Source organism: Saccopteryx bilineata, chromosome 6 (assembly GCF_036850765.1).
Source record: "Saccopteryx bilineata isolate mSacBil1 chromosome 6, mSacBil1_pri_phased_curated, whole genome shotgun sequence".
NCBI lineage: Eukaryota > Metazoa > Chordata > Mammalia > Chiroptera > Emballonuridae > Saccopteryx > Saccopteryx bilineata.
In genome coordinates this window covers 94324107-94337410 of record NC_089495.1, presented here as the reverse complement: position 1 = coordinate 94337410, position 13304 = coordinate 94324107, and positions in this window count along the sequence as shown.

Here is a 13304-nt window from a genome sequence, read left to right as displayed (position 1 = left end):
CTCGAGAAATATGTCAAGCTAAAATCCAGAGGAGGACTATTCCAGTCATGGAAAAGAACAAATACAGCCCCTGAGACAGAAATATCATGTCATATTAGCACTGGTGCTCTAATATTAGCATGAGTCAACAATCATCTGCCTTGCATAACTGAAATGTGCTAAAATAATAGAACTTAAAAGTGAAAGTTGGGTAAACGTGAGGTGAGTGATGTGTTAACCCAATGGTGGAAACCCTTTCACAGTGTACATATATGTCAAATCATCACATTGTACATTTTAAATAGCTTATAATTTTGTCAACTATACCTCCATAAAGCTGGAAAAAATCATATGGAAGGCTTGTTCAAAGCCAGTTTCTTGGTCCATCACCTGGAGTTTCTCGGTCAATAGATCTTGGCAGGGGCTTGAGCTTTTGAATTTCTGTGTGGCTCAGGGGCCACACTGGGAGAGCTGCTGGGTTAGAGACACTGAAAGAGACCAGTGTGGCTAAGGCATGGAGGGTAATTCTATACACTGAAAAGGATGGGAGTAATTTTGTAAACTGAATATGCGCAAAGGAGTCAGATCACATAGACTCACACTGACCACAATAAGAAATTTGAATTTATTCTAAGCACTTTGAGAAGACATTTATAGATTTTCAGCAGGGTAATATGGTCTGATTTGCATTTTAAAAGTATCAATCCGGCGGTTTCTATTAACAAAATGTGTGGTAATGTCGAAAGAGATGAAATATAGAGACTTACAGAAAATCATGGCAACAGTCTGGTTGAGAGAGAATAGCTTTTTATACAAGGAACGTGTCAGAGGAGATGGATTTGCTGAACAAACAAATGTGGGGATTGACCAAAAGGAAGGAATCAAGGGTAACTCCTAAATTTTGGGGTTGATTACCTGGGTGGCTCTACTAATGGGGGATATTAGAGAAGATGGAGGAAACTTGCTCTTACATTGCTAATTCTAACAGGCTATAAACCACACTTTGACTAGAACTGAGTTAGAGGTTTGTAAAGGAATATAAAGATGATTGATTATCTTCACAGGAGGAAATTTACCACAGAGGTGTTGATATAAGCCTAGTTTCAGTGGTCTTAAGAAAAATAGGACATGAAAGGAATTCAAGAAAACAAGTCACAGCAAAACACTTAAGAAGATTTTTTTTTATATATAATTTTATTTTTTTAATGGGGTGACATCAATAAATCAGGATACATATATTCAAAGATAACAAGTCCAGGTTATCTTGTCGTTCAATTATGTTGCATACCCACCACCCAAAGTCAGATTGTCCTCCGTCACCCTCTATCTAGTTCTCTCTGTGCCCCTCCCCCTCCCCCTTTCCCTCCCCCATTCCCCCCTCCCACCCGTAACCACCACACTCTTATCAATGTCTCTTAGTTTCACTATTATGTCCCACCTACGTATGGAATTATACAGTTCCTGTTTTTTTCTGATTTACTTATTTCGCTTCGTATCATGTTATCAAGATCCCACCATTTTGCTGTAAATGTTCCGATGTCATCATTTCTTATGGCTGAGTAGTATTCCATAGTGTATATGTGCCACATCTTCTTTATCCAGTCATCTATTGATGGGCTTTTTGGTTGTTTCCATGTCCTGGCCACTGTGAACAATGCTGCAATAAACATGGGGCTGCATGTGTCTTTACGTATCAATGTTTCTGAGTTTTGGGGATATATACCCAGTAGAGGAATTGCTGGGTCATAAGGTAGTTCTATTTTCAGTTTTTTGAGGAACCACCATACTTTCTTCCAAAATGGTTGTACTACTTTACATTCCCACCAACAGTGGATGAGGGTTCCTTTTTCTCCACAGCCTCTCCAACATTTGCTATTACCTGACTTGCTAATAACAGCTAATCGAACAGGTGTGAGGTGGTATCTCATTGCCGTTTTGATTTGCATTTCTCTAATAGCTAAAGAAGATGAGCATCTTTTCATATATCTGTTGGCCATTTGTATTTCTTCCTGGGAGAAGTGTCTATTCATATCCTCTTCCCATTTTTTTATTGGATTGTTTGTTTGTTTGTTGTTGAGTTTTATGAGTTCTTTGTATATTTTGGATATTAAGCCCTTATCTGAGCTGTTGTTTGAAAATATCATTTCCCATTTAGTTGGTTTTCTGTTTATTTTGTTATCAGTTTCTCTTGCTGAGCAAAAACTTCTTAGTCTGATGTAGTCCCATTCATTAATTTTTGCCTTCACTTCTCTTGCCATTGGAGTCAAATTCATAAAATGCTCTTTAAAACCCAGGTCCATGAGTTGAGTACCTATGTCTTCTTCTATGTACTTAATTGTTTCAGGTCTTATGTTTAGATCTTTGATCCATTTTGAGTTAACTTTTGTTCAGGGGGAGAGACTGTAGTCCAGTTTCATTCTTTTGCATGTGGCTTTCCAGTTTTCCCAGCACCATTTATTGAAGAGGCTTTCTTTTCTCCATTGTGTGTTGTTGGCCCCTTTATCAAAAATTATTTGACTATATATATGTGGTTTTATTTCTGGACTTTCTATTCTGTTCCATTGGTCTGAGTGTCTATTTTTCTGCCAATACCATGCTGTTTTGATTGTCGTGGCCTTATAATAGAGTTTGAAGTCAGGTATTGTTATGCTCCCAGCTTCATTCTTTTTCTTTAGGATTGCTTTGGCTATTCGGGGTTTTTTATAGTTCCATATAAATCTGATGAGTTTTTGCTCTATTTCTTTAAAAAATGTCATTGGAAGTTTGATGGGAATTGCATTAAATTTGTATATTGCTTTGGGTAATATAGCCATCTTGATTATATTTATTCTTCCTAGCCAAGAACAAGGTATATTCTTCCATCTCATTATATCATTTTCAATTTCCCTTAACAATGGTTTATAGTTTTCATTATATAAGTCCTTTACATTCTTTGTTATGTTTATTCCTAAGTATTTTATTTTTTTTGTTGCAATCGTGAAGGGGATTATTCTTTTGAGTTCCTTCTCAGTTGTTTCATTGTTGGCATATAGAAAGGCTATTGACTTCTGTATGTTAATTTTGTATCCTGCGACCTTACTGTATTGGCTTATTGTTTCTAGTAGTCTTTTTGTGGATTCTTTGGGGTTTTCTATGTATAGGATCATATCATCTGCAAAAAGTGATACCTTTACTTCTTCTTTTCCGATATGGATGCCTTTTATTTCTTTGTCTTGTCTGATTGCTCTGGCTAGAACCTCTAGTACCACATTAAATAAGAATGGAGAGAGTGGACAACCCTGTCTTGTTCCTGATTTAAGGGGGAAAGCCTTCAGTTTAGTGCCATTTAATATGATGTTAGCTGATGGTTTATCATATATGGCCTTTATCATGTTGAGATATTTTCCTTCTATACCCATTTTGTTGAGAGTCTTAAACATAAAATTGTGTTGTATTTTATCGAAAGCCTTTTCTGCATCTATTGGTAAGATCATGTGGTTTTTGTTCTTTGTTTTGTTGATATGGTGTATTACATTAACCGTTTTACGTATGTTGAACCATCCTTGAGATTCTGGGATGAATCCCACTTGATCATGATGTATTATTTTTTTAATATGTTGTTGTATTCGATTTGCTAGTATTTTGTTTAGTATTTTAGCATCTGTATTCATTAGAGATATTGGTCTGTAGTTTTCTTTTTTTGTGCCATCCTTGCCTGGTTTTGGTATGAGGGTTATGTTGGCCTCATAAAATGTGTTTGGAAGTATTGCTTCTTCTTCAATTTTTTGGAAGACTTTGAGTAGAATAGGAACCAAGTCTTCTTTGAAGGTTTGATAAAATTCGCTGGTATAGCCGTCAGGGCCTGGACTTTTATTTTTGGGGAGGTTTTTAATGGTTTTTTCTATTTCTTCTCTACTGATAGGTCTGTTTAGGCTTTCTGCTTCTTCTTGACTCAGTCTAGGAAGGTTGTATTGTTCTAGGAATTTATCCATTTCTTCTAGGTTGTTGAATTTAGTGGCATAAAGTTTTTCATAGTATTCTACAATAATTCTTTGTATATCTACGGTGTCCGTGGTGATTTCTCCTCTTTCATTTTGGATTTTGTTTATATGAGTTCTTTCTCTTTTTTCCTTGGTAAGTCTTGCCAAGGGTTTGTCAATTTTGTTGATCTTTTCAAAGAACCAGCTCCTTGTGCTATTAATTTTTTTTATAGTTTTTCTGTTCTCTAATTCATTTATTTCTGCTCTGCTTTTTATTATCTCCTTTCTTCGGCTGGTTTTGGGTTGTCTTTGTTCTTCTTTTTCTAGTTCCTTAAGGTGAGAAGTTAAGTGGTTCACTTGGGCTCTCTCTTGTTTGTTCATATATGCCTGAAGCGATATGAACTTCCCTCTTATCACTGCTTTTGCTGCATCCCATAGATTCTGATATGTCGTATTGTCATTTTCATTAGTCTGTATATAACTTTTGATCTCTGCACTTATTTCTTCTTTGACCCATTCATTTTTTAAAAGTATGTTGTTTAGTTTCCACATTTTGGTGGGATTTTTTTCCTCTTTTTTGCAGTTGAATTCTAGTTTCAAGGCTTTATGATCAGAAAATATGCTTGGTACAACTTCAATTTTTCTGAATTTGCTGATGTTGTTTTTGTGGCCCAACATATGGTCAATTCTTGAGAATGATCCATGTACACTGGAGAAAAATGTATACTCAGTCACTTTGGGATGAAATATCCTGTAGATGTCTATCATATCCAGGTGCTCTAGTGTTTTGTTTAAGGCCACTATGTCTTTGTTGATTCTCTGTTTGGATGACCGATCTAGAGCCGTCAGCGGTGTATTGAGGTCTCCAAGTATGATTGTATTTTTGTCAGTTTTTGTTTTAAGATCAATAAGTAGCTGTCTTATATATTTTGGTGCTCCTTGGTTTGGTGCATATATATTAAGAATTGTTATGTCTTCTTGATTCAGTGTCCCCTTAGCCATTATGAAATGGCCATTTTTGTCTCTGAGTACTTTTCCTGTCTTGTAGTCAGCATTATCCGATATGAGTATTGCTACACCTGCTTTTTTTTGGATGTTATTTGCTTGGAGTATTGTTTTCCAGCCTTTCACTTTGAATTTGTTTTTATCCTTGTTACTTAGATGAGTTTCCTGTAGGCAGCATACAGTTGGATTTTCTTTTTTAATCCATTCTGCTACTCTGTGCCTTTTTATTGGTGAGTTTAATCCGTTTACATTTAGTGTAATTATTGATACTTGTGAGTTCCCTATTGCCATTTTATATCTTGCTTTCTGTTAGTTTTGTGTCTTGTTTGATCCTTCTCTTTCGTTTTTCTATCTTTTGTTTTTATTTGGTTGTATTCCATACATCTTTCCTCTGTTGCTATCTTTTTTATCTCATGTGCTTCTGTGGTGGTTTTTTCAATGGTGGTTACCTTTGAGTAATGAAAAGGGTCCCTACCCTGTTCATTGTAGCGAACTATTTTGTGAGTACTTTTGCACTCCATTGTCCTTTGCTACTGTTAATCTCCATCTTCTCCCCCTCTTTCTTTTTGTTGTTGTCACAGTTTAAATTTGGTTTTATTGTGTTCTTCTTGGAGCTTTTACTTGTGGCTCTGTTTTTTTTTTTCTTTGTATCTGATTGGAGAACCCCCTTTAGTAATTCCTGGAGTGGGGGTTTTCTGCTGATAAATTCCCTCATCTTTTCTGTACCTGTGAATGTTTTTATTTCTCCTTCGTATTTGAAGGATAGCTTTGATGGGTATAGTATTCGTGGCTGAAAGTTCCTCTCTTTCAGGACTTTAAATATTGGGGTCCACTCTCTTCTAGCTTGTAGAGTTTCTGCTGAGAAATCTGATGATAATCTAATGGGCCTTCCTTTATATGTTGTATTCTTCTTTTCCCTGGCTGCCTTGAGAATTTTTTCTTTGCTGTTTGTTTGTGTCAATTTCATTATGATATGCCTTGGAGTAGGTTTGTTGGGGTTAAGAAAACTTGGAGTTCTGTTTGCTTCTTGAACTTGAGGTTTTAGTTCTTTCCACAGGCTTGGGAAGTTCTCATCTATTATTTGTTTGAGTATGTTCTCCATTCCATTTTCTCTCTCTTCTCCCTCTGATATACCTATTATTCTTATGTTATTCTTTTTGATGGAGTCAGATAATTCTTGTAGGGCTATCTCATTTTTTTTAATTTTTGAGTCTCTTTCTTCTTCTCTCTGTTGTGCCTCAAGTTGCTTGTCTTCTATTTCACTAATCCTCTCTTCTATCTGACCTGTTCTATTAGCTAAGCTTGTTATTTCATTTTTCAGCTCGTGAATTGAGTTTTTCATCTCTGTTTGATTTGTTTTTATAGTTTCAATTTTCTTGGACATATATTCTTTGTGTTCATTGAGTTGTTTTCTGAGCTCCGTAAATTGCCTTTCTGTGTTTTCTTGTATATCTCGGAGGATTTTTAGTATTTTTATCTTGAATTCTCTGTCATTTAGCTCCAAGGTTTCCAATATATTAAATTTTTTCTCCATAGATTTTTCCTCATCTAGCTGTGTTACCTCTCTTTCTTTTGTATCCATGATATTCGATTTTCTCTTCCTTAATGGCATCTGAGGGTGGTTTTGTTGATAGTATTAATGAGATTTAATAAAGAATAAAAAGTTAAAAAAAATAACAATAAAAAAAAATAAAAAATCGAAAAGAGTTGTTTTTTTTTAAAAAAAAATTAATAATGAAATAAAGAAAAATAAAATAAAAATTAAAAAAAAGGAAATTATTCCCCCCCTCCTTTTTTCCTCTCCTCTCCTCTCCCCTCTTTTTTGAGAAAATCTTGTGGTGGACTGTGAATTATAACAAACAATGCCTGTGATGGAGGGCCTGAATTGGGGAAAAGTAATAAAGGGCCAAAAAAAAAAAAAAAAAAAAAAAAAGGAAAGAAAAAAGAAAAAAAAAAGAGCGTATGGACCCACAAAAAGCAAATAAGGAAAAAATTTGGGTCAAGAATGAAATGATTTGCTTTTAGGTGTTGGTTGTCTAAGAGTTATGATGAGAGGAATAAGAGGAAAACGGAAAAATGGGGGGACAAATTAAAAAATTACTATTGTATTTAGTGGAACAAGAACTAGATACTATGGAGAGCCAGGGATGAGAGCACTGCTAGTGAGTTAAAAAGATGAAGTAAAAACCCCCCAAAATGCCACAAACATAGGTTTGAGTCCCAGATAAGATAATTTGTTTGTTAGTGAGGTTTGAATGAGAGGAGATGTAAAGGAGAAAGGAAGAAACTAATATAGAGGGAGAAAAGAAAGAGAGAGAAAAAAAGAGGTAACCACTAAAAGAAGAAAAAAGAAAGGAGAGAGAGAGAGAGAGAGAGAGAGTTAAGGGTTTTGGAGTGCAACCCTCATAGAGAGAAAGGAAGAGAAGAGAAAAGATAATGGGAGATGTAACACTTATGGGTAGTGTAGTTCAAGGAGAGGAGAGAGTAATTCCGGTAGAGAGTTAATCGGCCAAATTGGAGGAGGAAAAAAAAGTATCAAGAATGAAGATAAGAGAAACAAACGAACAAATATAATAAAATGGGATAGGTTATAAAGTCTGCAGATTATTCTTGATTTTGAGAGGTTATCTTCTTGCTTTTTCTTTTCTCTCCCTCTTCCTGGTCGGTGACTCTATACCCCGGGTTCTGCCCCTTTGGCACGCTCAGGTAGAGGTTTGCAGTTGATAAGTCTCTATGGCAATGTCATGTATTGTGCTTTAGTCTCATTGGCAGTCGAAGCTCAATAGCATTTATAGGCTCCGACAGTGAGAGAGTCCGTGTTCCTGGAGCCTTTCTCCTAGTCTTTCCTTCCTTAATTAGTAGCCTGATAATCCAGCTATGGGGTTGCTGCTGCCTCTGCCTGGATAGTAAGAGGCTCAAAGAGCTGGCAACTCCCCACTCTATTTCCACTCAGCACAGGGCTCTGGGTAAGGCTCAGTCAGTCAGAGCTGCTTGCATAATCAGGCGGGCTTTCTGCCCACTCAAAGACCTCTGGCTCTGCCACTCTGTCCCGTAACACAAGCAGGCGCCCACTTCCGGGGCGCTTGGAGGAAACTCTCACTCACTGTCTGCGACCAGGATATCCGGCCAGCAGTCTCACGCTCTGAGTGAAACCCCCAACCGCAGGGAAAAGTTGTAGCGTTGGAATTGAGTCTCACTCCGTCCCCGTGCGCGGCTTTTGCAAGGCGCTGGGGTGGCTCGAGATTCCGCTTTGGCCCACACAAAGGCCCCTGACTCTGCCCCTCTGTGCGATAACACGGGCGCGCACTGCCGAGGCACTCGGAGTAATCGCTCACTCCTTATCTGCGCGCGCAAACCAGGATATGAGGCCGGCCGCGGTTCCCTCTGAGTGAAACACTCTCCAGCACGGAAAATCTCCACCGTTGGAATTAGTTCTCACTCCCTCCCGTGCGTGGCTTTCCCAGGAAGAAAATCTCGCCCAGTAACTGCGCACCGACCAGGAGACTGGGTAAAATGGCCGCTCTGCTTTTCTTTCTTTGTTTGGGTTTGGCGCCAGTGTTAGCTTGTATTGCCCGGGTTGCCACAGGATCAGATTTTCCTCGGCTTGGATCTCTGTGCCACAGCCTGGTTCGGCCGTTTGTGCTGCAGTGGCCTGGATCTATTCACCCCCTTTGCCCGCCTCAGTTTCTATATTCACAGTTACCAGAGAAAGCCGCCCTGTTTAGGTTAGTGAGGAAGGAGGAGCATTTCTTACTCCCTATTTCCTTCGGGGTTTGGTTATATATTTAGCCAATTTTTCACTCAGTCATACCTTTGGGTGTATTGCAAAGCATCTGGAAGCTCCAAGTATAGGTTTTTCTGTTTCTGGTTGAAGATCTTGTTGAGTTTTGGGGGAGATTTATTGGTATCGCTTCCTACCCCGCCATTACTCTGACGTCATCCCTTAAGAAGATTTTTAAGGCAAAAAAGATAATTGAACTTGTAACTAGAGGGAATAATGTGTTTACTGCAGATTTTCTTTTAAGTTGATAGAAATCAAAATTAATTTAAGTGTTTGTGAAAGTGATCAGTTGAGCAAGAAAAAATGGCAAATGCGATAAAAGAAAGACTGGAATCTCAAGAGTGTTTTGGAGAATGGGATCCAAATATAAGTAGAAACTGTCCTTGATGTGATAAAGGCCTTTATTTTTCTTATAACTGGAAGTCAAACAGAAAATATAGTACATGATGATGCTGGATTTATTGTTGGAGTTAAGGTAAAAGCTTATTTATTTGTTTTCTGTTTCCTCAGTAGAATGTGATGAAAGGCTATCAATTGAGAGAAGATAAGAAAGATAAAATTTGAAATTATTATTTTAGCCCCTAGACAGTGAGTTTCATTTGGAATCTTCATAGGATTTCATGGCAGCACTGAGCATTTAAAGTATGGAAATATGGCTTTTAAATGAACATAGGTAAAAAAATATTCAATTTACCCAACATTTTCAAATATGGAAATGACAGCTCAAAGAGGAAAATAATTGGTTTAAATCAAAGAAAAGATTTTACTTATAGTAGAACAGAGGAAATGAAAGGGAGGTGAGTAGAACTATATGGAAGGAAATGTTATACCATTATACCAATGGTAGTCAATCTGGTCCCTACCGCCCACTAATGGGCACTCCAGCTTTCATGGTGGGCGGTAGCGGAGTAACCAAAGTATAAATTAAAAGATAGATTTAACTATAGTAAGTTGTTCTATAAAGATTTGTTCTGCCAAACTTAGCGAAAATCAGACATAAAGTACTTGGTAAGTAATTAATATTATATGCTTTAACTTGCTGTAACTCTGCTTTATAAATTTTATAAAGTAAAGTTACTTCCGTACTTTATAAATCACCATTACTATGGAACCGGTGGGTGGTTAGAAAATTTTACTACTAACAGAGATACAAAAGTGGGCAGTAGGTATGAAAAGGTTGACTACCACTGCATTATACTATGGAATATAAACTGGCCAGGCAAGAAATGATGACTAAAATAAGTAATTAGTTGTAAATGGGAGGTTAGTAAATGAAATCTTTAAGTAGCTGAACTATGGTCATGATGCAGGCATAGAGTTTGTGAGCTGGACTATCAAACATATCTTTGATAAAAATATGTTCTTTAAATAATTATATGGCTTTATTTAAAATATATTTCACCCTTCTTAAAGTTATACTAAAATATAACTGATTGCATTTCAAATGTAGTATATAAACCATATTGTAAGGAGCTGGATATTGGGGGTAGATTAGTGCAGAAGAGAAACAGAAAAGAAAGGAATAAGATTTGTTTCTTTCTTAACATTATTTTATTTATAAAAGTTAATCTATAAATTTATATCTGTTATAAACCTATTATTTTAACAATTCTTAGGGAAATATTTACCACTTCCCATAGTGTAAGTGGATAGGGAATTAATGTATAGTATGATATTTGTACATTGTCACTTAATATGTATATGTAATTAAGCTGAAAAGTTAACTGTGCTTATTCATTACTGTAAATGATGACCAGTTTGATGAACCTCCTTCCTTGCTTCCCTTAAGTGCCAAGGTAGAACGTCCTATGGGTTTTATTAATTGTAGTCTAAGAAAAAGCTTAAGTTCCAATAATTTAAGATTGGTAAGTTCTGCTAAAACTTTATTGTTAAGTGCTTTGAACCATTAAAACTGATATTGTAGAGGTAGAATTATTTATGAAAAAATATTTTCATATAAGGCATTGCTGAGAGACAAAAGTATTAGCCTGAAAAAAAATAACTGCAATATATATATAGATAGATAGATAGATAGATAGATAGATAGATAGATAGATAGATAGATTGCTGTTTAGTTTTATTGCTGTCTGTGAATGTACAAATTGCAGGGAGTAATTTGTATGCATATATATAATTAACAATTATTATCTCTAGATAATGTCATGTTAACATATTACTACTCTTTTCTTCTCCATTTTCTTCTTTCTCTAATGATCATACGTTACTTAAGTAATTTTTCAAGTTAAAAATTTTAAGCTGAGCAGCAGACTAGTTTATCTTCTAAAAAGACACAATTTTTCTCACTTAACTTTGATATCCACATAGTAAAATGGATCCTTTACTCCACATGCCAGGTTATTAAATAGATTTTATATCCATATTGAAAAGTACAATATAATTTTTAAAAGTATATATTATAAGTGTGTGTGAATATTTATCTATTTAGGAGAGGTATTTTTATGAGAAATAGTTTATATATGAATGTTTTCTATTTCATATTTTTGTTCAGCTGCTAGAATTAATTTTTTCTGTTATCTCTTCTGAATGATAAAAAGAAATCACAATCACTGAAAAAAATAATCGGTTACCTGAAGAATTTTTTATATATAGAAAATATCTATAATGCATAAAACAATGCATATCATAGAGCATTCTTGCAAACTCTACTGTATAAATAAAATTTCCTTTTACTCTTTATTTTTTTTTGTTTTCACTTTTGTGAATGGTTTCTTTCTTTATTCTTTTCTTTTTTTTTAATTGTATCTCATTGTTGTGTTATTTTCTTACTACATTGGTACCTTAGAGTTTTGTTTTTTGTTTTTTTTTTAAATTCTGTGATCACTACCCTCTTAATTGATTAGTACCAAATTAAGCATAAGTAATTTGTTTTAAACAATGTTTCAACACTCACTTTTAGTCATTGAGCCTCCTATCTTCACTCACAAGTTGAGCCAAAAAGCCTGGATCTCTCAAAACTGTATGAGTATAGTTTGTGGCAATATTTTTAAATAAAAACTGCAGCTATTAAAAACAGATTTTATTATTTTATTATAAACAATGTAATTCTTTATTCAAACCAACCCTGTAGAAATTAGAAATGTACATACAGGCATCATTTTATTTATAAAGATTTATTTTATAAATTTATACTCACTGAATATACAATTCTACCCACATATACCCTGTCTAGGATAACTTTGACTTAAAAGATCTCTGTCGTTTCCCACAATTTCATCATTCCAAGACGCTTACCAGTATATTAACCCACAAAATGTTCTCTACCTTCACAGAAAATTTCAAGGATATTAAAAAGACTTTTATCATTATCAGTCAATGAGAATAATAGTAAATGAGCTGGTTGTCCTTAATGTTTGAAAACATTCTATTTCACACTTGTGTGTGTGGATAATTTTAAATTTTATCATTTTTTAGTTAGAAGTTATTTTTTATTAAAAAAAATAAGTAATAACCCAAACTGTGAGGTAGAGATGGAGGTTTATATTGTATACCCCAAAGCAAAAAAGCAAGTGTGGGAGTGAGACTGTGTTCCTGTGGCCCTCGCTAGTCATTTTTCTCTCCTTGTCGGGTTGTCACCACACCCAGTGTTAATTTTGTTTTCAGGTATTTGGGGAATTAAGCTTGGTCTATCTTCTTTCCTCACAGTGACATATTCAAAATAAGGATAAGCACATTTTGTATAAAAGATAGATAATAAATATTTCAAAATTTAAAGATCATGTAACTTTTTTTGTGACTATTCAATTCTGCCATTTTATTGTTAAAACACTTACAGAAAATATAAAAGTGGGCTGTGTTCCAATGAAATTTTATTTATAAAAGTTTGTGACATTTTCAATACTGGATCAAGATGGTATAGACTCATGTTTTCTTGCTCCTTTCCTTCTAAGTACAAATAAATACCCCAGGATTAATTAATCAGACAATGATAAAAGTATTTAGAAAACTGAAAAAGAAGGACAGGCTAAGAATATTAGAGCCTTGAAGAGCAACATAATAGTTAGTTCTTTGGAATTTAATTTTATAGTTTAAATATACTGTATTGTTCATTGGTAAATTTTATAATCTGAAACCATTAACAGAAATAAATAAATAAGTAAACAAACAAACAAACCAGAAAGGCCTATAATCTCTCTACTCAAAGGAACAGGAAAGGTGAGGCCAATACCTGTTTTACATCTAAGACACTTCTTGGTTGGTTTACTTACAGAAGCAGCTTCAAAACCCCAGTGTGCTGAACCACCCTGCTCCAAACCTGTAGTAACAATAACCAATAGGATCCAATCACAGGGACAGAAGCACACACAGAGGTGCCGTGTGTTTCCTGGTCTTTCACCCAGAAGCATTAGGAGACCCAAACCCAGCAACATCTGGCCCTATTCTCCATGCCCCCTCAAACACACACAGTAGATGTCCCCACCAACCATAGGCAGCCTTGGAAAGTAGCTTCTGCCCCTGAAGGAGGCACCAGCAGGATGTAAGCAGGAGCTGCAGTAGCAGCTCACAAATAAAACCTGACAGAATAATATTTCAAGAGCTATGAAAATTAGTCATTGGAAATA